Source organism: Brachyhypopomus gauderio, chromosome 10 (genome assembly GCF_052324685.1).
Source record: "Brachyhypopomus gauderio isolate BG-103 chromosome 10, BGAUD_0.2, whole genome shotgun sequence".
Taxonomy (NCBI): Eukaryota; Metazoa; Chordata; class Actinopteri; order Gymnotiformes; family Hypopomidae; genus Brachyhypopomus; species Brachyhypopomus gauderio.
The window spans coordinates 942,630-967,649 of NC_135220.1; the positions used below are offsets into that span (position 1 = coordinate 942,630).

At 42.2% G+C, this 25,020-nt stretch overlaps 1 protein-coding gene across 2 annotated transcripts in view; it reads left to right on the forward strand.

The window, feature by feature from the left end:
- Positions 1–12,947: 12,947 nt before the first annotated feature.
- Positions 12,948–25,020, forward strand: part of casz1 (castor zinc finger 1) — a 149,103-nt gene continuing 137,030 nt past the window's right edge. For both annotated transcript variants that reach the window (XM_077018491.1, XM_077018490.1), the window contains exon 1: positions 12,948–13,187. The gene's annotated coding sequence lies outside the window, so the exon portion shown is untranslated. The remainder of the gene's footprint in view (positions 13,188–25,020) is intronic.

The following is a 25,020-nucleotide window of genomic DNA, read 5'->3' on the forward strand; positions in this document are numbered from 1 at the left end:
AGTATCCTGAAATATTGTTTTCATGTGATTTAAGCAAGCTATATTATATCACTTACATAAATATAGTTTATCACTGACATGGTGTCAGCTTGTCATAATTGAAAAATAAAACATATGTCTTGTTGATAGCCTGATTATATAGTCATACACTTCTTTTATGTTAAGAAATAACGATGAAGGCATTTTGGAGAAACTCAATGCGCAGCAAATAAATGAAATGTCGTTAATCGTCCTGCAAAAGTATATTCTGTTGTATTAACAAGGTACTCATACTGAGCATGCAAAGAGCGAATGTTACTAACCAGTAGGGGGCGCTTTAGCTATACATAATTCATATGAACTGAGATGTGACGAGAACGTCCAACTTCCAAAAAGGAAACTTGACTTGTGTCGTCGCAATATTTTGTCAGATCCACGGATCGGGTAGATGTGAGTTTACCTTTTGTAACTTGTACCACAGGAAAGATAATGAATTAGGAAAAGTAGCGTGTACGTTTCTTATTTTTGCACCATACTGCCATGTATGAGTCTATAGTGTAGCGGATTCAAAAATACAGTAATAATCAGATCGAGCATTTTCATACGTGTGTCGTTACCGAAATCGTCAAAGAATTTGAACAAATATTCAAGTATTTTTTAAATTATGCATAAAGCTGTAACCTTTCATATACATTTGAAAACACTGACGAACGAAGTAGCACAACTCCGAGTGACTTCTAAAAGTCCTGTTCTGTGCGTGAGATCAATAGACCCACGTCACGGTATTTCAATGGTAGAAATTGGCGAATCCAGTAGAACTCGGAACTATTTCGCCACGTTTTGGCTCTAATGCTTATAAATCCCTGACATGTTACATAGAGGCGCTATGGTCAAAGCTTTGGGTCAGGGTCAAGGTGTGACTCAAATTTCGTTTCATTTGCACTAAGACAGTCAGACGCCCATCCCTATTGATAGTCAATATTATGAATGACAAAGAGCGGATCCTTTTAGGACGTAGACACACTCAAACTTGTCCGGCTCTGCTTAAACTTGCAAAAAGGACCCAGAGTTTAATTTCAACGCAACAGTATGCACGATGATTCGCAACAGAAGAGCGCTGTCAATATAATGAAAAGGTGAAGCATCAAGGACTCCTTCATCTGACCGTTTACTTGTATCATTTAAAGCGATGCCATGACTTTTCCCGGGCAGCTCACAGCGTCTGTAATAGTTTCTCTTCGTCGCTTTGTACACTCGACCGAAAACGGAGCTTTAAAGGCAGTGATGTATAAGGGACGTACACACACACTCTCTGTATTAAGCCATTCACATTAAAACAATGTCGAGGTGATAAATTTAAATCCAAGTCCTATTATTTTTATTGTTATTTTGCATTTTCTCATTCCCTGCCTCGCATCTTTGGCTACCAGATGTGTCCCACACAGAAGAATTATTTCTCATCCCCAGAGTCAAATAAATGCAATCAATATGAGTATTGCTCTCAGGCCTTGAAATATTACATTAATGTTCCATGTGGTGACATTTTAGCTGGAAATTTCGAATACATCATGAAGGCTCAAATTAATATTTATCAGAGAGAGTTTTTTTATGCTTTGCAAAACAGTATTAGCGTGAACTCGAATTATCCTGTCCTCTAAGCACATGAGGAAATGCCAGTCACAGTTATTGTAGTTTATGTTTAGATGAAATATTGGATATTTTAATCTCTTCTCTCTTAGCTCAATTGTGAGCGTACACCTTGTATCCGAAAAATTATATTATTTACACATTTTGTATATAAATTCAATATAAAGTGAATCATTTGCAAAATTCGAGTGGAAAAAACACACAAATATATTCTTACTGAATTTCAGACTTCTCATCTAACTGATTACTTCTCATGAATAAAATCAAGAAACTAACCAGGGGTGTTTGAAAGCACTCCAAAGCATTTAGTGTGATCAGATAAAGACACGAGGGTAGTTGAACTGGGGAGGGGGAGGGGTCAGGTGGGGAGGGGGAGGGGTCAAGGTGTGGGAGCTTAGTCATACGCTATAGAGCTTATGTATTATGGTATGTGGTAAATGCATTAGCAAGTAGCAGGAAAAACGACGACATAGTTGTTCTCAAAGTAGTTGAAAGAAAGAGAAAAAAAGATAATATCATGTCGAAACCTTAAGATTGTTTTTACAAACATTGTTTCAGTGAACAAATATGCGTCGTTTCCTTCCAAGGTTGTTCTGAAATAGCTTAATCCCGTCAGTCAGAGGAAATAGCCTCTGCGTGCGCCTCTACTGGGAATTGCATACTATCATTTATAGATCTGCTTTAAATTATTCTTGTCATTGAATCCAAATTTATGCCGCCATTGATCTCAAAGGAAAAATATTAAACGATTTGGGGTTGGTATTTTGTGACCCGCAGGTCAAGGAGAATTTAACATTGGTGTTATTGAGCGTCGCCTCTCTCACCTGCGCAGCTCACGCGCGCCCCTTTGTTTCCCCTCATTTGCATGTTGTGTGCGTGTACGACGAACAGATTACCGGTATGTGATTTGGGGCTCAAAGTAATCACAGACTTAGCCTACGCCCCTTAAAGACTTTTCAAGTCGGCGTTTAAGAGGAAATTATGACATTATGTATTAGTTACCCTCTGAACATATTTCCGCTCAGATTTGATATAGAAATAACACACTCTTATACTCTATTTACGAGTTGTCTGTGGAGGGTCCTTGAAGAAATTAATGATGGCAATCAGCTATCATCAGTGCAAATATTGTGTTTCCAGTGGTTATGAGTTTGGTAAGAGACATAACCAAACTGTAAAGATATCTGGTAGAATAACTTACAGAATTAGCCTATCCACATACGGAGTACATTCCAAACATATGTAAATCAATATGGTTTAATAATATAAATAATTTTGGAAATGAAGCCAGCTTATTTATTTGGTGAAAATATAGGCAGCGCATAGTGTTATAAATGGTGAAAAGGAGGGGAGGCCTACAGTGTCCTCGTGTTAATGAAAATAACTGAGAATTTGTGTAGTATACCCACCCTTAAACACCCCCCCCCCCCGCCATTACTGCATTAGTGCATTCTGCACTATGAACACCCATGAGGAATTATGTTCTTGTGATCATCCTGAATACCTCTTTATGATGACTGTATATAAAGTGGCTAAACACTGCTTTACGAGGTTAGCGCTGAGATAATGCTCCAAAATGGGCTTTTCTTATTCTTTGGTGAAGTGCAGTAGTTGTTGGCTGGGTTACAGTGGCTCCTGGCTGGTTGTACAGGTCCTGGAGTAGCAGGTGTTTCAGCTTGGCATGCATCTCCCCTGTGACTCGCTGATGGGGAACAGCTGGAGAGCCTCTGTTCTGTCCCTTCTGTCCTGTCCCCGATATGACCAGGCGATGTAGTGAGCAGCGAGATGCGTGTCGACACATGGCGTCCGGGTCCCACCACGCGGTGCGCAGAGCCAGCAGCACCCGGACCCGCGCGGGTTCCTCCGGTGGCGTTCGGCCATGTCGAGGTTATGGGGGATACTAAAGAGGTGGGAATTGATGTGTGTGAGTGGCGTGCTCTTGGCTCAGGATCAAACTTTAGGGCACTCAGACTTTACCTCAGACAGTCTGGTCAAGTCTGGAGAAGGGTTCAAAGTGGCTAGTGTACTTGGTCTGAACAGTTGAACAGAACCTCTGAAGATAATTTCACACTCAAATAACTTGAAATGTGAATAAGAAAAAATGTAATCTGTTGGTTATTGACATGTTTTTTTTTAAAATATAGTTTCTTGTGCATTCCCTATTGAAAGAGCAGCCAATGAATTTAGCATATTGAGATGCCACTTAACCTTCTGCATTGGGGCTTTCTCTGCGTTGGTCTCCTTCATGCCCAAAACACTTCCAGGTGTGCTTAACGAAGCCGTGGAGCTTGTCACGCTGAATTTAACCAATGTCACTAAAATCAGCACCACTTGAAGGTGAAAGGAAAGCACTGGTCGATGGAAGTCTAATTAAGTTTCACGTAGGAAAGATAGCACTTTTCTTCAAGGTGAAATAGCCCTTGAGCCAACTGAGCTGTTTTAGTGCATGAAGTGTACCAATGCGTATGCACCAGTATTTAATAACACATCTGCCTGCTTTTGGTTTTTTAAGTGATCCCTGCCAATTGTCAGTGAGATTGCACATTGATAGGAAAGCAACATTAACATCTTGGGAAACCTCATTTTGAGTGTTCCAGTGCAGATAGTATGCATGTGTCCCAGCATGCATGGCACAAAGGGAGTTAAATCTACTGGAAGTTTGCCCTGCAGCTCAATTGAGAGGCAGCCACTTTGTTATCAACAGCCCCTGCAGAAATAAAAAACAATATATAGGAATGTGTGATGCTGAGATTTAATTTTCCCACTACTCTCCATTTATATAATATATGAAATGAACCCCAAATTAATTTGCAGCGAAGCTCTAAAGTAACAATGTAATCTCAGTGTTAGACCACAGTTGCAAATGGATTTCTGTCTCTTGTAATTTTATAAGAAACACTCGGGGGGTCACCTTAAAAGATGTCACCATTTTTTAAAGCCGAAACTATTCTGCAGCCTGTCAGCAAAGAAACCTTTGCAATGCAATCTGTTTTGTTCCATCGATTTGTCCAGTGTCACGTCCTGTCATACGGCATGCCTGTTATGTTGGGTGGGATTGGCACAGATGACTAATTTTATACCCAGATGTCCATAATAAAGTCAGAGTATCTGCTTACTTGTATGCTATCTAGTGCTTAGAACTTCCTGACTTGTGCCGAATGGTTTGAAGGCTTCTAAATGTTAAAGGAACAGCATTACATTGCATGGCACAGCATGAAGACAGATAAAACGCCGCTATCTATTTGAGCCGTGTTTCTCAGCTTTCCTCCTGTGTTTAATTACACGAAAACTAAAGTGAACTCAAACTGTGACCAGTCCAGATTTGGTTCACATCTGTCAATTAAATACTGAAAGCATGAAACATTCGAACTGCTCAACTTTGTTCATAAGTCCCATAGTCTCTGTTATCTGGAGTTCTTTCCTAACATAAATTTACCTCTGCTTTCTTTTCCACTGAAATGTCTTTTTTTAAACATGCATTTATCACTGCTGCCCTTTCCTCTGACTCTGATGACATATTGGAAGGCAGTTAGATACAAATCCACTAAAGTCAAGCAAGCATGTTAAAAATGGGCTGCACAGGTGCAATCAGATCAGATCAGATCGAATTGTGCGTCATAACAGAGCTGGACATATCAGTGTCACTTGTGACTTTATAGGGGGAAAAAAGAACGTTTGTGTGAACGTATCATGAACCTTTCACTGTTCCAGCAAGCAAATGTGGGGTAGAGGGCATGTACTGACATTTCGATCCATGTTAGACCCTATATGTACCAAAAGTGTTATTTGAGTATTAAAAAAGTCAGCAACTTTCAGATTTCTAAATGAGAGGTTCATTTGACACTGTGCCCCCCTTCCAACACCTGTCAAGCTATTTGTCACAGGCTAAGATCTCCTCCACTGCCACAACATTACCCCTTATACGGCAAATCCACTCAGCATTACTAGATCTTTTCAAACGTCACAGGAGCCTCCACAAATGTCCTGCAAGCCACAGCTCAGATCCTAAATTTAGACATTTTTAAGATACTCCCTTAGTACCTCTGTTGAATGTGCTTTCTGTCTGTAACATAGGCGTTTACCTTTCAGAAATGACCTGATCCATAAGTAGACAGTTTATTGTACCTCAGATAGATTATAGTATAATGAGTTTCTGGAACCGCCTTGAATTGTGTTTAACCTTATGTTCACGTATTTTGAAGTAATGCACTTTGCGAATTGGAGGTATTATTAAGGTCAGATATGTACTGCTGATATGTTTTTCTTGGTTTTCCTGTATTTTAAAAACTTGGAATAGTGTGGCACAATGTTAACGCATGTTTTGTGAAAAAAGAACGTGACCATTTAAGTTTGTGACATTTCAATGACCTTTCAATGATATAAGAGTAAAAAAAGCCCTAATAAGTGGTCAGTCATTCTATTCTTAACACACAAGCCGTGTACTTAATACACAAGTTCTGTGGCCCTAGCATGGATCCCAAACGCTTCTCTGTCTCCCAGTGTAAACCTGATCGGATGGCTTGTTAATTTTATCATTTCAGGACTTTATGGACTTTCCAGTTGCTGCACTTTTCAGCCGAGTCCCTCCCCTGGCCCCCCATGTATGTCAGCGTTTTCTCTGAAGGAAGAGTCTGGAGGCCTGAAAGTTTATAAATAAGCCTTCTATCAAGTTCCACAACAGGTGTGACCTCCCTGTGTCCTAAAACTGAACACTTTCAGTGGCTCATATCTGAAAAGAGAGAGGGGGAGGGGGGGGGGGAGGGGAGAAGGGTACTTACTGCCATCTAAAATAGAGACGTTTATCATGCACTCAATGTTACCTTTCCTTGTACTGCCTTTCTCTTAGTTTGTGTTTTTTTGTGTATTGTAAAGAGATAATTGCTCACAGCTTTGCCCTGCACTGTATGTGTGGTACAGTTGACCCACTACAGAGGGGCATTAAACGTAAAGGCATTGCCAGCGTATCAGCTGTGGCGTGGACTCTCGGCCACAGCGTGGAGGTTCTGCCAGAGCCTCCAGGATAAATGCAGAGCTCTTCTTTTGCCAGGGGAGCGCTTTAAATCTAACTAGGCTCTCAAGGATTCTCACCTAACATGTGCTTAAACCATATGTACGTAGAAAGACAGTAATTTCTTGGCATTTCTCGTGTTTTGGGGAGAAAAAAAAAGGTTCTGTTTGCTTACCGGACTTCTGCTTTAAGTCATCGTGGGCCCTTTGTTAGATGGACAATAAGTGCATTGCCAATTCCCTTTAAACCTTACCACTGACCACAGTGCATCCTTTTCTCAAGAGTGTACTGTATGTGTCTTTCTGTGGCGGAGACTCAGAACACATGATCTCTAATTAGAGAGCACATTGTTCCATTTTTCTCACTCCTTCAGCATTGTTCTCCACTTCCATATGCCCTAGTTTTCCAGGAAGGGCCTCACCATTTGCAATGAAAGTCCAATTGTCCACGCTGACTTAGGAGCAGACTAATTAATGCAGTGGAATTGTTACATCAGTTTTTCAGTGTTACTTAACATTCAAATTTAAATTCGAATTCAAGCAGCTTGAAGAGAAATCGACTCTTTGAATGTGTTTTAGGAGATGATTCCGACTCTCATTATCAATTAGACGTGAAGGATGTCTCCTGTACTCCATATACCAGACTCCAGAGTCCAAGCAGGGTAAACAGGTGGGAGAGAGAGAGGAGGCTTGTTGGATTACTTTACATTATTTTGATTAATTATTCAGGCGTCTCCATTTTACCCATGATAACTTGACATGGTATGCCACAACGTGATCCACGGAGATGTCATAATTTACCTCACTTGGAAGAGAAGTGCTTGCACCCTAAACCACCATAACACAAAGTCCTCACACTTACCATAAGGACAGGATAAAGGTCCGATACATTCTATCTTGGCAGAGCACTATAAACAGATTTCACACACTAAAGCCTGAATTACTCAATAGTATTTAGTTTGGGGCAACTTTAATAACGTTTTTCTAACTTCCATTCATTTCCATCTGATTCATGGAATCTTTAATTGGGGCAAAGCCATAAGTGTGGCAAATGATAAAAACAAATGGTAAGTAGCTAAAATTGTTCTGTCAAATGAGAGATTAGTCCAGCAGAGACAGTGTGGGGGACACAGAGCTGCCTTTGTCATACCCCCTATCAGAGTGGGTCACATGCATATAAATATTTCAGAATGAGGTGTGTACACACAGACAGAATTCCCCTATCAGGCATCTGTTCTCTGGGGCGTTTGGACCAAGACAGGTATGGCCAGATGAAAGAGGATTTTATTTTCCAAAACAGCATTTACCCTTTCCCTCCCTACTGGAGATCCCTGTCTGGGAGACATTTTCACGTAATCAGACACAAGTTCCTCTGATCCTCTGCTACATATGGCATCTCGGTGAGAGGATTGAGGATGACTGGGGAGATTACTAGACAGTAGAAGAACGAAGTAGAGGAAGTAGTTCATTTAAATTGTACATACAGTACAATATATAGTTTGTAAGAAGCAGACTTTCTTTGTCTGTTCTCATGTGTCTGTATTTTGCATTGAATATCTCTTGTTGTGCCAGCTGACACAAAAGTTATGCTCAGTGGCTTGTCTCGCGAGCTGAGCAACGCTCCCTGCACCTTGGTTCAGAGATTTAATTGTGTTTTGCAAAGGATGTGCTAGACGAAATGGCAAAGTTACAAGGTCTCTTACGCTGTTAAGCATCATGAAGAGAATATTAAAACTAATATCTTTGACATTGTCTTGTGATGCTTGTGTTAAGAGACCTGTTTATTTTTGTCATTAGAGGAGTGTGTTGTCTCCTGAACACGCAGGTCGAACTTGCGTTTCCAGCCTGCCTCCCCCGGCCCTTTCTCCCCTCCTATTCCAGTCATCAAATGCTGCTTACAACATAATGAGAGATGTGGCAATTAATTTTCTTTTAATCAAGGTCGAAATGAAGTAAATTGGTACAGCTCTGCAAGCCCTCATTTTCTATTTTTGCAGTGATGCAAAACAAATACGATAAAATGATGGCCCTCCTCACCTTCAGTAATTAGAAACCGTGAACGATCAGACGTAGATGATATGTGATATACAGCACCACCAACTCTCTCTCTCTCCCCATGAGATTACATTCCTTCTCTTTTCAAACAGATGACCATGCTTCCCGCCTGCTAACCCCCCCCCCCCCCCCCACACACACACACACACACACACACACACACACACACACACACACACACACACACACACTTGGCCTACGGACAGAGGGAACAGCTTAACTTGACATTGACTGCTGTGTTGTTGTAATGCCTCTCAAATCTTATTAAAGACCACAACTGCAAAGGACCTTGCTGACTCCACAGATTTCCATTAACTGCGTTGTTTCAGTATCCTACAAGCTGATTAAGAATTTATTAAAATTAGATTTTAACTCGGCACCCAGATATCTTATCAACGCCATATGGCCACATGGTCGGTAGGCCGCATTATTAAACACTTTGAATTAGCTTACCTCCAATAACCGAAGAGCCTTCTGACAGGCATTCTTGTGAAATGGAGATGCGGTTCAGGTTGACTGCCTGAACATCTTTTAGGTTCTTGGGCCGATTCCAGATTTAGTTTTATTTCTCGCTGAGATTTTGTCATGCCTATAACTGTATGTATCAATATCTTGGAATCACAGTCTGTGTTCTCCTGTGGGTGCACGTCTGAGTTTTTGTTTTGTTTGAATAAGAAGATATTCTAATGTGTAAACAATGTCCCACACCTTCATTTCCTGTGTGAGTGATTGAGGAAGTGACCACCTACCTGTTATTGTGCACAAATTAGGCATGTACATAAATGGAAAAACACATTGTCACATTCACATCCCCCCCAAACTCTCTGGGAAGCTCTCGACTCTCTCTGAAAAGTCTGTTTTCTTTGCTCTTTACATGCCCCCCATGTACTCAGACTCCCTCGTCTGCTTTTCACATCTGGAATGTTGGGCCTGATCAGCCGAATTCTTTTACACAAAATATATGCAGTGATAATAATGAAATAATGCAAAATATGGAGAACGCATTAACTCCCAAGTCTGCAGTGACTGAGTAAAAAAAGCAACAGCTGCCCGATCTGTTAAAACTCCCCTCTGCTTAGCTGAATTACCCTCCATCGCTGGCCTGCCCCTCATTTTTTTGAACATAGTCAGCTGCTACAACCTCTAAGATCCGGCAGGCAGACAGATGCAGGCTTCTTCAGGGCGTGTGTGTTTTGGTTTTTTTTGGGGGGCTTTTTTGGGTTCATCTAATTAAGGTGATTGCCAGCCACTTGCCCTTCAGTGCGAGTTCTACCTTGATTAAGCCCTGCCCAGGTTATCCGGGCACCTCTGCAGGTGTTTACTTGGAATAAAATGGTGCATTTTATTCAGAGCAACATTGATAAGAAACATGAAGCATTACGCCTGGAAACAATTCAACATTTATTAAGTTTCTTTCTCTCTCTCTTTCTTTCTTTCTTTCTTGTAAGTCGTGCTGTTCCATTAGTGCATTAGACATGTTGTGATACTGAGGGGTCAAAATGTCCCTGCTCAGCTGGTTAGAGGTGTTAATATCCCAGTAAATCCAGTGTCAGGGTTTTCTGTCTGCGCAGAGCACAGGTGTCTTTAAGGTAAAAATGCTTACACATTAACTTTGCCATATGGGCAGTGCTTTATCACACAGTCAATGTGGATGTTGAAGGTGGTATTCATCAGTTCTGTCAATTCCTATTGTTCACTTGTCGTAGTGTCAGTATGCTTTAGCATTCGTTTATTAAAGATGGAAAATGTGCTTATGTATTTGCTCACGTAAGAGCACTTTCAGGTTGGACTACTCTGTAGGATCACTGGCTAAATAATATATATAAAGCTCAAATGAGCAACCAGCATTCTGCTGTGTGTTAAAACAAATCACACTACTCCTAAAGTCATGACATTTGATCACTAACCTTCTGACATTTTTTTTTTGTTTTCTATTATGCATCTGAGATTAATATGAGACTATAAAAACACGGACTAGATATACAAATAAGGGAAAATAAATGTTTTAAGTGGATCAGCGTAGCAGTGTGGCTCTTCTAACCTTGTTCCTCCTTGTTATTAGCTCTTAATGTTTCATAATTGGAGATGGCACTGGTGCAGGCTTGGGGTTTGTTGGGTCTGCCCTTGAGACTGGCCCTAATGAATCAATGGATGGCAATAATTGTGCTGGTCATTACTGAATCAAGTGATCTGCAGAATAATGTATTGATTTTTGGCCTTTCTTACTACATTATTATTCCGTATCACCGTATTGCAACATCAGGGGAATTGATTGATGGGTATGTGGAATCAGTGTCATGATCAGAGTTCAACATCTACATTCTGTCATCCAACTCTAAAGTTATGCAGAACGGCCCAAAGGAAGTCTGAATACTTTTAGAAGTTCCTTGTGTGGGGTTCTCTCTCTCTCTCGTTGTAGGACTAGCATGACAACAAGCAGGAGTTTTTTTTTTGAACGATGCTTACTTCAGTAGAGTTTCAGGCTCAGGTGTATGCTTGCAGACGTCTTGTATTACTTCAGCGAAGCACTTTCTTATCCCTGGATGTTAAAGCTGACTGTTTAAAAGTGTTGAACCCAACAATTTGAACCAGAGAACACAAGCAATGCTTCTGAACACAGTGGGCTATCTGAACATTAAATATGTACGATTTGTAACAGTATCCCGCTGACAGTAATAGGATGGGGAGTTAAACTATGAATGTGTCTTGTAATATTTATCAACTATATTATTCTACTTGGCATTAATAGCCAAGAGTGTAAAGGCCAATGAAGTTTCGAAAAATGTTTAAAGGTAAGTATGTTTTTTTCTAAATCTGCATTAAGCAATAATGAAATTATGAGATTATTCATATTTATATTTAGTAACTGATTTAAAGAAGTTAACATGAAATAATTCATCATTCGTATCCCAAGGTATATAGCATATGCAAACCTATAAATGGAAAGAGTCATCCCAAGACAACATAATTATTATTATTTTTAACATGATCTTGGCATTCTACCCCAGTGACGTGACATCATGCAGATAGAGAATGAGAATCTCTTAGAGAATGATGTACACTCTGACACTGGGTAAAACAGAGAGTCCAGTACCCTACCTTGTTAGTTGACTGTGCAATCGACCACTTCTGATTCTTTATTATGTAGAGCAGGGCACGTCACAAAAGTGCTAATTGGCAATAATCTGTTTGTCAATAGTTCGCAAGACTGCAGAATTTAGATAAGGGGAAGTTCAGGTTTAAAACACTATCACTTCTCCTTTAGTTCTTACAGGCTCACTTCTGGAATATATATATATATATATATATATATATATATATATATATATATATATATATATATATATATATATATATATATATATATATATATATAAGGAACAAGGAATATTTTAATAGACTACAATTAATGTTATTAACGCATCATGAAAGTGTTGTACATTTGTAGTCAGTAGTCAGTACCTGCACCAGCACATTAATTTTGTAGCACTACATGTTTAAAGTTAGAAGGAGCAGTAATCACTGAAATCTTTCACTTCCTGCCTTTGTTCATCATCATTGTAAAAGGTGAAGAGGTGCACCGTCAGAAACTGCTACCTTTCAAAACCACTTTTAGTTCAAATGGGAAGTCTGAATGGTAAAAATGTGCTTTATGATACTGAATACTGATATGAGTCATTTTGTCCATCCAGAATCCAGAATCACATTATTATTGGCAGTGCTGAATGAGTGTATATTGGTTCTGTTTCTCATGGTTCCTTAGAGTTCCCATTTCTCACCAGATAACAGTGAGGTAGAGTTTATAGCTTGATTTTATTTGAAAATGGAAAGATTCAACCAGAAACAACATATTCAAAGTCAAATATATTTTTGCATATATTGATGTAATAAGAATATAAAGTATTTCCCCCAGCTCCAAACTAACCATGATTTTTCTTTAAAAAACAAAACAACTCTAGTAATTCTTGTACTCTCTGATTCAAGATGCTTGTTCTATTCACATGTACAAAAGCACAATACTTCATCATACTTTGGATAAACCGTGGAAAATTGCACCTGATAGCCTATGATGAATCATCCTACAATGTGGTTTTGAAATAAGAACTGCATGATTGTGAAGCCTGTAGTACCGGAATCTGAAATTAGGCCTGTGTCTTGTACAATTCATTGACTCAACAGGCCTAAAACGACTGTAGGTTAAGCTCCAGCTTGCAGTTAACCTGTCGGGTCAGAAAAGAGGAATCCGTTCCAGCTTTTCCGCCTCACAGCTGCTCGCCGAGAAATTCAATTAAGGATTCCACTTCCCACTGCGGTCTCCAGGGCAGATCTTCCGGGCGACTCGCCCTGTGTTAGAAATAGGAAAATGCAATAATAACACAAGAAAAAAAAATGAAAAAAATGAGACAACTTTGATCACGCATGCTCCCTAGGCATCCACCTTTTGCACAACATTTCTCTTAAGTTGGAAAGTCAACGAAAACCGACGAAGTAGTTCACAGGTAAGACTTTATTTCGACTATCCACTACTATTCAGATCACTTATATCGGTGTGTGAAAATAAAGAATGTGTGTATGGCTGTGTTGACTTGATCAGGTGTTCACGGTCAGTGAAGGAGATGCGGTGTATTTGGACTGTACCGCTTGACACACTTGACCAGTCGAACAGTGTAGACTCAACTCGACCCAACGGACACCGCGCTGATCGGTCCAGGAAACCCTCACTTATTTGAAACATATAAAGTGGTTCCGAGTGGGTCGCGTTTGCAAAAGGTGACCAGAAGTTAAGATGTGGAGGCGACGCAGTACTTAACATTACCGCGAACATTCAGACAGTATTAAACAGGTTAGCTGTCAACTTTCTCTTCGTAACCTGAGGCGTGTTTCTAGCGCGTCTTTGGGCTGCCCGACCCGGTGCGGTGCTGACCCGGTGCCGTTCACTCTCGTCTAGTTGCATTTGTAAATAGGGTACAGTAACCTTTCTTTAACACGTGTCATCGATTGCAATCAAAACTTGTAGACTTAAGTAGTAAAGTGTAAGGTGTCCTCTCTAGATTTGTAATGTTTAAAACCCAGTTTATGTCTGTTTTTAATGCACGAGTGTTAATGTTAATATTACTGTTGTAGCATGTTACAGATATTATATCAACCGGCATTGTGCGTCTGAAGTCAATTGCACCTTACATAATAACTCATGGAGTAGCTACTAGTGTCGCGAAATGAAACTAAATGGGAAAATAAGTTTTGCGTTAATAGACGCTGGTCACTTGATCTACACTAACCAAGTGTGCGTTAGTATTTGGACATTAGGTTAAAAAAACGTGACTTGATGCGGAAGTTATCAGATCATACATACAGTGCCAATTCAACATCAGTACAGGACAGTGAGCCGGTTAACGTTCGGTTCGTGTCTGGTTCGGATAAACAGCCCTGGAAGTTGACGGGTCTTCCGTGCTACTGAAATAGTGCGTGATGACATGTGAGGACTATAGTGTCCTAATACTGACGGTTGTTTGTGAGACATGTCCTTTACACACGCTGCCCCGTACACACACACTATAGTGATACTGTAGTTTACACACACACACTATAGTGACACTGTAGTTTACACACACACAGGCTACAGTACCACTGAGTAGTTTACACGAACCTGCAAACTCGCACAGTCGCGTTTGACCCGTTTCTGTTCCGACGGGCTGCTCTGTCTGCCACACGCAACATGTCTTTCACGTTGCTGTATCCTTGTGAAACTTTCACAGCCCCACGTTTGTATCTTCTATTGTTTTGATAATTGCAAAATAGATTACCTGTGATTTTTTGGTTGAACCAGAGCCTCTGAACATTGACTCTCCGTAATGACTTATTGTGCTTCTGTTGCGCTGTAACAGACTAATTTAGTCCATGGTATAAAGCATATGAGGGATTGTGGATTGATTAAACATTGGATGCAAGACGACTTAAACATAAATTCCACCTTATGTTTATTTCCGTGCCATGTGTTCAGTTGCTCAGGCACCTAGTTTAACATTAAAGAAAGTGTATTTAGACAGATAAACATAGATAATTCAGTTAAGAGCTTCGTTACGCATTATTTCATGATTAACACGAGTAAACATCGTTTACTGTACCATGCAACTTCATATAACCTTTCTAAATGTATTCCTTTTGTAAGTGGCTGGTAAATATGAACAACCTGTATATATGCACAATTTGTGCACATAAGCTGAACGCAAGAGAGAGTCAGAAAAGATCACTGGCTCTTTAAACCCTTGGGTATGCTTATTCTCGCTGGATCTTTCTTCTTTGCTAATTATTGTGTTGTTTTCAGAGCAAATATGTCATATCCATGGCGACCAGGCAGGTTTATTGTCTTTCTCATGCAATGGCTCACATAAGTAATTAATTACCCCCCCCCCCTCCCCTCCCCCAGTTAAACCAATCATTCAGGGAAAGTCGTCTCCTATTTAAAATGCCTGTGGTATCAGGATGAACATAAACACAAAACTTATATTTAGTTATGATTTCTTTTCTTCACTTTAGTTAATGTATCCTCTTAAAGATGTTGTTTATCCTTGTGGGTGTGGCTTATTTGACTAATCTTTGATACTCTGGGAATGTCTGACCCTTATATGTCTTGCTACTGACAGCATTTTAAGAAGTGACAGCACTGTACGTCACACGCGCTTCTGTCTTGTTGCAGTTTAGCGTTTTCCGTATGCATTTGTCATCACCTTTATTTCCCAGCGTCATGAGGAGTGTTTCACCAGCGGACAGCATCAAGTCCTAGCGGACGACTCCTGCTCCCTGAGTGGGTCCAGCGTTGGCTGCAGCGTTGGAGATTAGTGACGGGCCATATGTAACGGGTGGCGAAGGTGTGCGTGAGCCACGGGGCATCTGTGCCTCAACCGGCGTGTCCCTGTCCCAGTGTCCTGAGCTGGGGCTCGGCGTGGAGGTTCGGCGTGGGGCCCGGGGCCCTGCGGAGGCGTGTGGCCCACACTTCTGAAGGTGTGTTCCCATCTGGACAGCCAGCCGCCCCACCCGGGCCGGGCGCTTTTACAGGTGCTCCGCTGCCTCGGTGTTGATGAAGCACGCCAATGTCCATCTGTCACTTATTTACTTCTCTTCGTCCTCTCCTCTTCCTCCTCCTCTTCCTCCTCCCGTTTGCGAGGCAGCGTTTACTCCGTGTCCTGGGGAACGACGTCCGTGCTGAATTTGCAGCGTCTTCGCCATCACGTACTCATGATTAAAACTGGTGGTCCACATACAGACTGATCAATATATTAGGACAACAGCTCCCATTTAAAAGACTGCAAACTGATAATGTGTGTTCTTGTCAAATCCACTCTAATAACGTCACACTTCTTTAGTCTACAGAAACATGACATTGTTTACGTGTGAATTTGTGTATAAACACACAAACGTCTGTGCCTGAGTGATGAGAGCCCTTTTGAAATGGGTTTCAGCATGGGCGGAGCTTAGTATTTGTTTATCTTGATTATAGTATGTTCTTTAATTACAATGCAGCACCTGCAATTTATGATCGAATGACTAGTTGCTCAGTTGTTAAATGCAGCTTTTTAAAAAACCTGATACAGACATAGTTGGATAGTTTAGGGATAGAGCATAAAAACAAAGTAAATAATAATGACTTCACTCAAGTTGCACAAAATATCCAATCAGATTAAATTAAACACCTTATAAAAACTTTTTATATATGTGTATGGTATTTCACTCATAAGGGATATATCTGATATTTTTGTTTTGTCTTCTGACCAGCACGTTTCATGATATGTTTTCATTTTCGTTTTTTTTTGCTTGACCTTGGTTTCGAACCTGCAGCCCAGTGCACATTCATAATTCCACTCCACACTGACAGAACTCAAGATGTAGTGTAATTGCTTTTCACACCTCCACTTTGTAAATTGCACAAAGTAATGATTTGGTATCTATATTCACACTACTGTAGGCCTTGTAAAATCTACTGCCCTCACCAGAGAAGCATGCACAGCCTCATGTTTGTTTAATCATCATTATTATTTTTATTTTAGTGCAGGGGGAATGTCCTCTTTGCATGCTTGATCAACCAGTGGAGAAATCCAATATAATTGAGGTTCAAGGTGAATTGCGTCCCGAGCGTTTCCCCTTGACCGAAGGAGCACGCAAATTCTTGAGCAAAATAAACAAATCACAGCGACAACAGTAATATGGGCTTGATTTTGAAGGCACGAAATAAGTATCGATTTAAGCCTTCACTTCACAGATGAAAATGGCCTTTTTGGTAATTTGTCCAGGGCCCTTTCAATACAGGAGGAAGAGCGAGTGAGAGGAAAGAGAGAGAGAGAAGGAGAGAAAGAAAGAAGGATATGGAGTGACAGAGAGGGAGGGAGTGACTGAGAGAGAGAGAGAAGAGTAGGGAGGAGAGAAAAGCAAACTAACAAGACAGAGAAAGGGACAGGCTGCCCCTTCCCGAGCTCATTATCATTCTTAATAAGTCTTAAGAAAAGAAGGAGCATTGAGTGTAAATGCAAGCTAATCCCAACGCCGGCCAAGGTTAGCGGGGACATGAGCACGTGCTCCCAACGGCCAGCTGGGCTGCTCGTGGCTCTGGTGGTGCCGAGTCCGGTCCGCGTGCCAGCCCCGGAGCCCGGGCCCGGCTCTCTGGGTCGCATGCCCACGCTTCCAGCAGACCTGCTGTGGCGGAGGAAATGAAATGGGGTGTAAAAGGGTGACATGTTTACTGAAACTGCACTGCGCATTCTCAGCCAGGAAACCTTCCTGTGACGATGTCTCAAACTCCTGTTCCACGCCACATAATTAGTTTTGAAACTGAATGTCTGAATCAGGTGGGTTTGCTCAATATAACATATTCTTGGTAGCATTAATTTAAAAATAAAACACAAAAGGCCCAGTTGTTTCATTGGAAAAATACTGCATTGTAAACAGGTAACAGGTACTGATGTATGCTGTTATGTAAGTGTTGGCTGCCAGGTATTTAATACAGTTGCGAGAAGATTAAGTGATTGCATAGACAAAGCTGTGTTTAGCTTACAAGTGAGTTTAGTGAATTATCACAGAGGAAGCTGGTGGAGTATTTGAGGCCGAGTTAGAGCGTGCAAACATGTACATAGAGACAAATCATTTGTACTGCTTGCATTTATATTCCTAAGGTTTGTGCCTACGTGTTCTTTTTCCTCCTGAGAAAAGTTTATTTTCAGCACGGGCACTAAATATCTCTCACGCTGTGTCATTTTACACTTAATATCCCTTGTTGGAGGCCTTTTTCAGTTTTCCTATTTAGAGGCCATGTTTATGAACTCTTAACGCAGTCTGCAGACTGTGTATGATAAGCGTGTAGTGATGTATTTTGCTGCATGGGCGATGTGTGAGCCGTGTGCTGCTACATCGTACCTAGATCTGAATAATACACAATTATGCAGTGCGGTAAACATCCGGACCCACCCGGTCTGGGCAGGTCCTCTCCCGGAGATGCAGCTGCCCTTCCAAACCTGCGCCGTCATACCCCCTCTGCCTCGGCGTGGCGTCTAAAGAAGCTTCACCTTCAGGCAGATGTTCGGGGCCTTTCGCTGGGATCGTTCGTCTCCTGCCCTCTCTGCACGCAGCGGCGGGTCGTCTGTGGTGCCGGCCGTGCCCGGTAATTGCTCGCGTTTTTGTGGTGCTGTTGTTTTCTGGCTCAGAGATGGAAAGTATCGAGGCGGGCTTGGAGACGAGCCTCTGGGATTGACGTGGCTTCGTGCCGGCTGGTGGTGTTACATCAGCGTGGAGCACCTGTTGGAGCATCCTTCCTGTAGCAGAGCGCTCCTCTCTCTCTCTCTCTCTCTCTCTCTCACTCTCTCCTCCCCGCCTCTCTCCTCTCTCTCCTGGCTGACGGCAACCTGCGCCCATGGCCCCCGGGGGCGACCTGGGTGGCAGAGAGTCATCGCCATGGTGATCAGAGCCCAGAACCTCCACAAAGCAGTCCATTGTGGCTGGTGTGCGTTGAGGTGAGAGGAACAAAATGTCACAGCAACGGGCCTTTTTTTTTTTTTTTTTTCTTTTAGTTGTTTTTGTCTCAAAGGCCCGGTGGGGTTTGTTTAGCCTTTGATTCATCTGTGCTGCTGTCTGCTAAACGAGCTGTTTGTGATAATGCTTAATTGCCTCTTTTAAGACATCCATTTTGGTTTGCTGTACATGCTCTGGCTATGCAGTAAGAAACGTGTTAAGATCAGGTGGAACTCTGGCCTTACGTCCGGCTTGAACTGACGGGTGGCCACAGAGTGTGACATAATAATTCCAAAATTGCGTATTTTTTAAGGGAACAGCCATTTTTGTCTTATTGTGAGAATCCTATAATTTGACACTGACATTCTGAACATGATGTGGGTTGACCGAAAATAACGTGGCCACAGAATCACAGCTGTGGCACAAACATGAATATAAATAATATTTAGTCCATCAGAGAACCATTCTTCTTTAATGAACATGGGGCAACACTGAAATAAACGAATCCCACAGTGGTGCCCAGAATCTCACCATTCTTCATCCAAGTGTGCATTATTAAGTCTGTCACCGAGTACAGGAGGAGGTTTTTCTCCACTAGGGGCAGCAGTAACAAGTTAAAGTGAGCTGTAGTGAGCGGAGGAGAGCCCCCTCACCGGGAGGCAAAACCCGCCAATGGCTGTCACAGCCTTTCCACGTCTGCAGACTGAGTCCCGTTCCAGGGGAGGATGGGCGTGAAACCTGCTCTTCTGCGCCTTGCTTCTCAGTTATCACCTGGCCTTCGCTAATGCACCGAACACGGCCAAAACTGTTCAGCGGGGCGGCTGTTAGCGCCGGCACCGTCGCGGAGGAGGAATATTCCGGGTGTTCGGAGCGGCAGGAGGTTTTAGTTTATGGTAATTGATGCTCGCGCGGTAGGTGACATACGGTGGGGTGTGACAGGCAGGGCAGGAGGGCGCGTGGCCGCGGGGCAGGGCGGCGAAACGGGGCTGCGGTCGGCACGTCTGACCTGGAGGGAGGCGGCAGCTTTTCCTCCTAACCTCTGGGAGGACGCGGGGGCCGCTCGGGCTGACAGGCTCAGTGTTGTCACTTGGCCTCTGCCGTAGCACGGGGCCGTTGTTCCGGCTCGGGGTGGAGGAGTGCCATCAAACACCCCCCCAGTCTGCCATCACTGTGCCCTCTACTGAACAGAGATACAGACATCCTCACTCCTCCTCCGTCTGCACTCTCTCCCCCTCTCTTAATCTTGCCCTCCTTCCTTCTTTTTCTTTCATTTTTAATGTTTTGTGTTCCTTTTCTCTTTCTTTCTTTCCCTCCCTTTTCATTCTCCATTTTATCCCCCCCCCCTTTTTTTTACAACCTTGGTTTAGAAATGGTAGGTTGTTGATATGGCTGTTATGTGAGCTCGTCTTTATGGGGGCAGTGTCGGTGCTTTTATGCATCCGCTTTAAGGCTCCGTGACCCTGCCTTAAGAGCAGGTACTGCGCTGTGTGGCGAGGCGCTGGTGTATCCTCCTGACGCCAGGACTGCTTAGCCCCCTCTCTGTCTGGAGGAAGACCACAGCCGCTGCATAGCCTCTCTCAATCAGCCCCCCTTGCGCTAATTCCACTTCAGAATTCTACTTGGCGCGCAGAGTAAATAAATTTTTCAGCGTTTATTAGGATCCAGCTCTGCCAGAAGGGATTCCTCTCTTCTCCTATAGCCGCTTCAGTAATTAGAAAATTGATTAGGAGAACTTCAGCACACCTCCTTGGCTCTTATCTCCTCGTTCTAGGACAATATGGTTGTGCCATGGGACGGCGTAAATATTTTAAGGGGAAACCCTCAGCGAATCTCATTAATGGCTGTGGGGAGCTGCAGACGTCTTCTACTGCTGGGCCCAGCCAATTTTCTAAACTGTGATTAAAGAAAAGTCCTGGATTGTTTAAACACGGCAAGTCTTGCGAGGCTGCGCTGTTGAAGCTGTTTTTTTTTGTTTTGCCTGTTACGTGTTCTTTCGTCAACTCCCCTCAGATCGATTAACACGAACCCACCGGAGCAGAGAAGATACGAACGCTCTGGTCATTCGGCATTGCGTCGTGCAAAATACGACAAAGGCCCTCTTTTATGTACAAATGCTAATTAAATTTTACCCCCTTTCCCTGTGCTGCAGTGGCGATGACTTCGTAGCAATTTGGCAGCTAATCAAATTGCATTTTAAATGGAGCCGTTTAAAGATGACTGTAGACTGCTCTCAGGAAGACACACTGGTGCAAATTAAGTCAGAATAGGATGCTGTTTGGAGAGAGGAACAATAAAACAGAATCCACACTTCAATTGTCTTATGGGCTTAAGTAAACAGGCAACTTACAGTATTTGATTTGCTGTTTTAATTAGTTAAAAGGAACACAGGTATATACAATCAGCCACATTTGAAGAGAGAGACAAGAAAACTGTTTTTCTTTTAATTATACTGCTTCTGTCGTGCATGTCCTTACAATTTAACCAACTGAAGGAAAATGCAGAATCAGGCAACCAGGAGGCTGTTAGATTGGAAAAAGGAGGTGGCACCCTGGGAGTGAATCATCAGCCCTAATTTGAGATTAAAGCCTGCTTAAAATGACAAACCCTTTTAGAAAATCTTGTCAACAAGTATGTTTTCTCACCAAAAAAGGAGCCGCTCTCACAGGCAGCTACGAAGCTGTCCTCATACATTTGGTATACATCATTAAGTTCCTTGTAGCCAATCAAACTGTCCATTCACCCGGCATTCCAGAACATATTAGTGACGTCTCGTTAGCAGAAAACAGATAACGCAGGGGAAAATATTAGGGAGCTGGCCTGGACGTGTTTGTGATGCAGAGTGACTAGAAAGAGTGACACTGGTGAAATGAGGTTCCTGCGTGTGCTCTGTGACCTGAGTCTCTTCTTCTACGCAGCCAGGACTCCTCCCGCTCAATTTTCTCACAGCACTCTTAACAAGGTGTTTGCCCTTCCCTTCTCTTCCCTAAATTCACACTTATATTATGTTTTAACATGTTATAACATGACTGCCATGACTGAACTGCACAGAATCCAGTAATGATTGTATGAGCTATATCAGCAAATCCCCTTTTGCAACTGACAACACGCAGATAATCAACCGACATTTATTGTTGGTTTGGTGAATAGGTAATTTACTTTGAAGAAAGTCTTATCCATCCAGTCTTAGCTGTTGATCCTGCTTTGCACTAATAGCTCTTGTTTGATGAGCCTTACATTAGAAACAATTATTTAAAGGACCTTGATATGTCCTGAAATAAATATTAGCCTAGGCCTGTATTAACATGAACTGCACTGGATTTTGACTGTACCTGGACACGTTAACAGTTTGGTTCATTCATTCTTCAAAATTATTTGTGGTCCCCCAAAGTGTTTGAATGTGAGGAGTGGTTAATTAAATCCATTGCTCATAACTTATCTTTTCTAGAAATAAAGAGTCAGTAATGTTCGACTGAGGCCTTCTGGCAAGAAAGTTTTTTTCACAGAGTGGCCCGAACTCTAACTACACTGCCCTGCCAACCACAATTAGGCACTGCCATGTGATCATTTCATTATGAGAAAATGGAAAAAAAAAGAATGTACAAATACATTTTTGGTGTTTATTTTGCAACCACACCCCAACAGTCTGCAGTATTTAACTTGGGTGGAGAAGAATATGGGTGGGGAAGTTCTTTTTGTCAACATAACCTGTCCTTTTAGTCATAGAAAGAGCAACGTGACAAAATGCACAAAAAAAAAACCCTCCAAAAGTGTGTTGGACAGGCTCTGTACGATCTGGGAGGATTTGGGGTGCAGAGGTTGCACTGAAATATTGGTTTTCATTTGAGAATGCCTCAGTTACATTTACACAGTAGAAAAATAAGTCTCTGGTTTTATTGGGGGTTAGAAACCCAGAACTCAGAAACAGCCACTGCTGTCAGTCTTGTCTGAATCCACATTCCAAACACTCCATGGGTCAGCCAGCATGTCTATTTTGGGTCTTGTGATAGTGTTATACAGTATGTATGGAGACAGACAGGGAAAGACACGTGCTTGGCCCGAAACTGTGTAGCCCACTTTGAGCTGGCTACACCTCCCACACTATCAAAGGATTGATTGGCTGTTGTGGAGAGATGGTTGGCATTGTCTGATGCCCGACTTCTTTTTCATCAAGCTTTCGGCTCCTCAACCTTATTTTACACGCGAGAGGCTGGATAGCAACGTCCCCGACGCTGGAATCAACAGCTTATGTCATGTGATGTTAATTTGCAAATATTGTCCTCGGGCTGATAGTGCAGTGTACATGAATGAATTGATGAAGTGGATGCCTGATCCCGCCAGACCGTTGTCCATACCACACCCGGCTGTAACCGTGCTGGCCACCAGCACTCTGTTTCAGGTCCACAATACACTTCACACATGCAAATTAGTCTTAGACTATGTAAATTTAGTTAATCTGTATAATTTACATATTTTAATTGAAGTGATCTTTTATATAAAGTCAGTGTTTTTCAAATGCATGTTTGTTAATATTTAAAAGATAATAGTTCAAGACACCTCTTTAATATGTGAAAATAATTATTTTTTGGTTCCTTTGGTAGCAAAAAGCTGCTTTTAAGGCTGTTTTTTAATCTTAACCAAAATGTGATGTGATGAAAGTTTAATAAGAGGACTTAAGCTATATGAATAAGAGGTACACTGTTCAGTTTTACATATGGGCTGTCCTCCAAAAAAAAACCTCAACGAAAAAAACCTCGTCAATTAGTGCCTTAATCTGCAGAAACAAAAACATGATTAGTTCTAGCAAGAAGACTAAAGGGTTTAAAAGGTTTTGCTCAATCTCCAGCAGGCATAGGCCCAGAATAAATCTTGCGTTGTCTGAATTTTTCAGTTTTCCATAACCGTGAAATACAAAAGAGATTATTTTACATTTATGTGTTTTTCCCCATTGTTTCTGTCTAATAAGGGTACGTCAAAGAGAAGGCTGTGATGATTAACAGAAAGGTTCTAACGGTTTAACAGTGTGTGTTCATGCAGTTGTACATGTTGTTGTAGAGAGTGCCAGCTTTGGAATGGGTGAATCTTCAACCTTGAGAAACACACCGAGATCGTCTGCTTGATCTTTTCTGGGATATCCTGGATGATGGGCTTGGTTTGACGCAGAAGTGTTTTTACAAGCTTTCCTTGAATGACTTGGTTAACCGCCAGTGTCTTGTGAGTTTTTGGTATCCTGGTAAGATGGATATTATGGGATATAATTCCAAAATAATCATCTGCTCTGCATGGTAGCTCTGCATACAGCCTCGCCCTCGGTTGCGCCTTCGGGGTATTTGACATAGACACAGAAATGGCCCTGATATTAGACACAAGGTGATCCTGTTGGCACTGTACCTGGCACTACTGAGCCCCGTCCCCACAGAAGGCTCCTCCCACCACGCGCGCCCCTCCATCACAGACGTGCCAGTCATCTCATCCGAGCTGTTTATTCTGAAGCATCTTAATGGACACTTTCGGGCACTGTTCTTCTTGAAGGGTCCTCTTCATGGAAGAGCTATGATTGCAAATAAAATGTGGTCATCACTCGGGTTGACTATTAAGTCCGTCTAATGAAAAGCTGATTGAAGAGGATCGGCGAAGAGAGGCGGCGAGATCTTTACCTGTGAGTTTTGCGGAGCGATGTTTCAGCTGTGCTGGAGGTGACGGTGGGGGGGGTCAGGCGGAGGCCAGGTCTGGCCGGGTCTGTGCGAGAAAAGCTCCAGCCAAAAACCGGAGCCATGCGAGTACCTCCGACATCTCTGGGCCCTTAGCAAATTCAGGCAAGCGTTTGGCTGCAGAGGATCATCAAATAAATTAATTGTTTCCCCTCCATGGTAAGAAGGTGTTGCTCTCCCAAATCGAGTGCCTGCACTTGGTTATTGCACTTTAATAGCTTGCTCGCCAAACTAACCATATATTACTGCGTGTGCAGGCTCAGATCAGTGAAGATGAATAGGCTATTAATTAGAGTTGCACTGAGAGGGCACAGGGGAGAGACTACTCATAGCCCTGCAATCAGCATCAACGGGGCCCTTCTCCCCGCACACCAGCCAGGCCAGTGCCAGGTCAAAAATCTTCACTTCCAACCCAGGGACCTAAGAGGACGTGTGAATCAGGCCATGCCGATCAGAGATGGACATGGTGTCTCAGACGGTGGAAAAAGCCTCGTGTATGTTCTATAATAATCAGATTTTTCTTAATTAGTAATATAGTAATAAGGTTTTAGCTGCTGTAGCCTATGAGGCCAATTTGGAAGGCCTAGTCAACAACTGGCTCACGTATCGTTGACTGTAAATCTGGAAG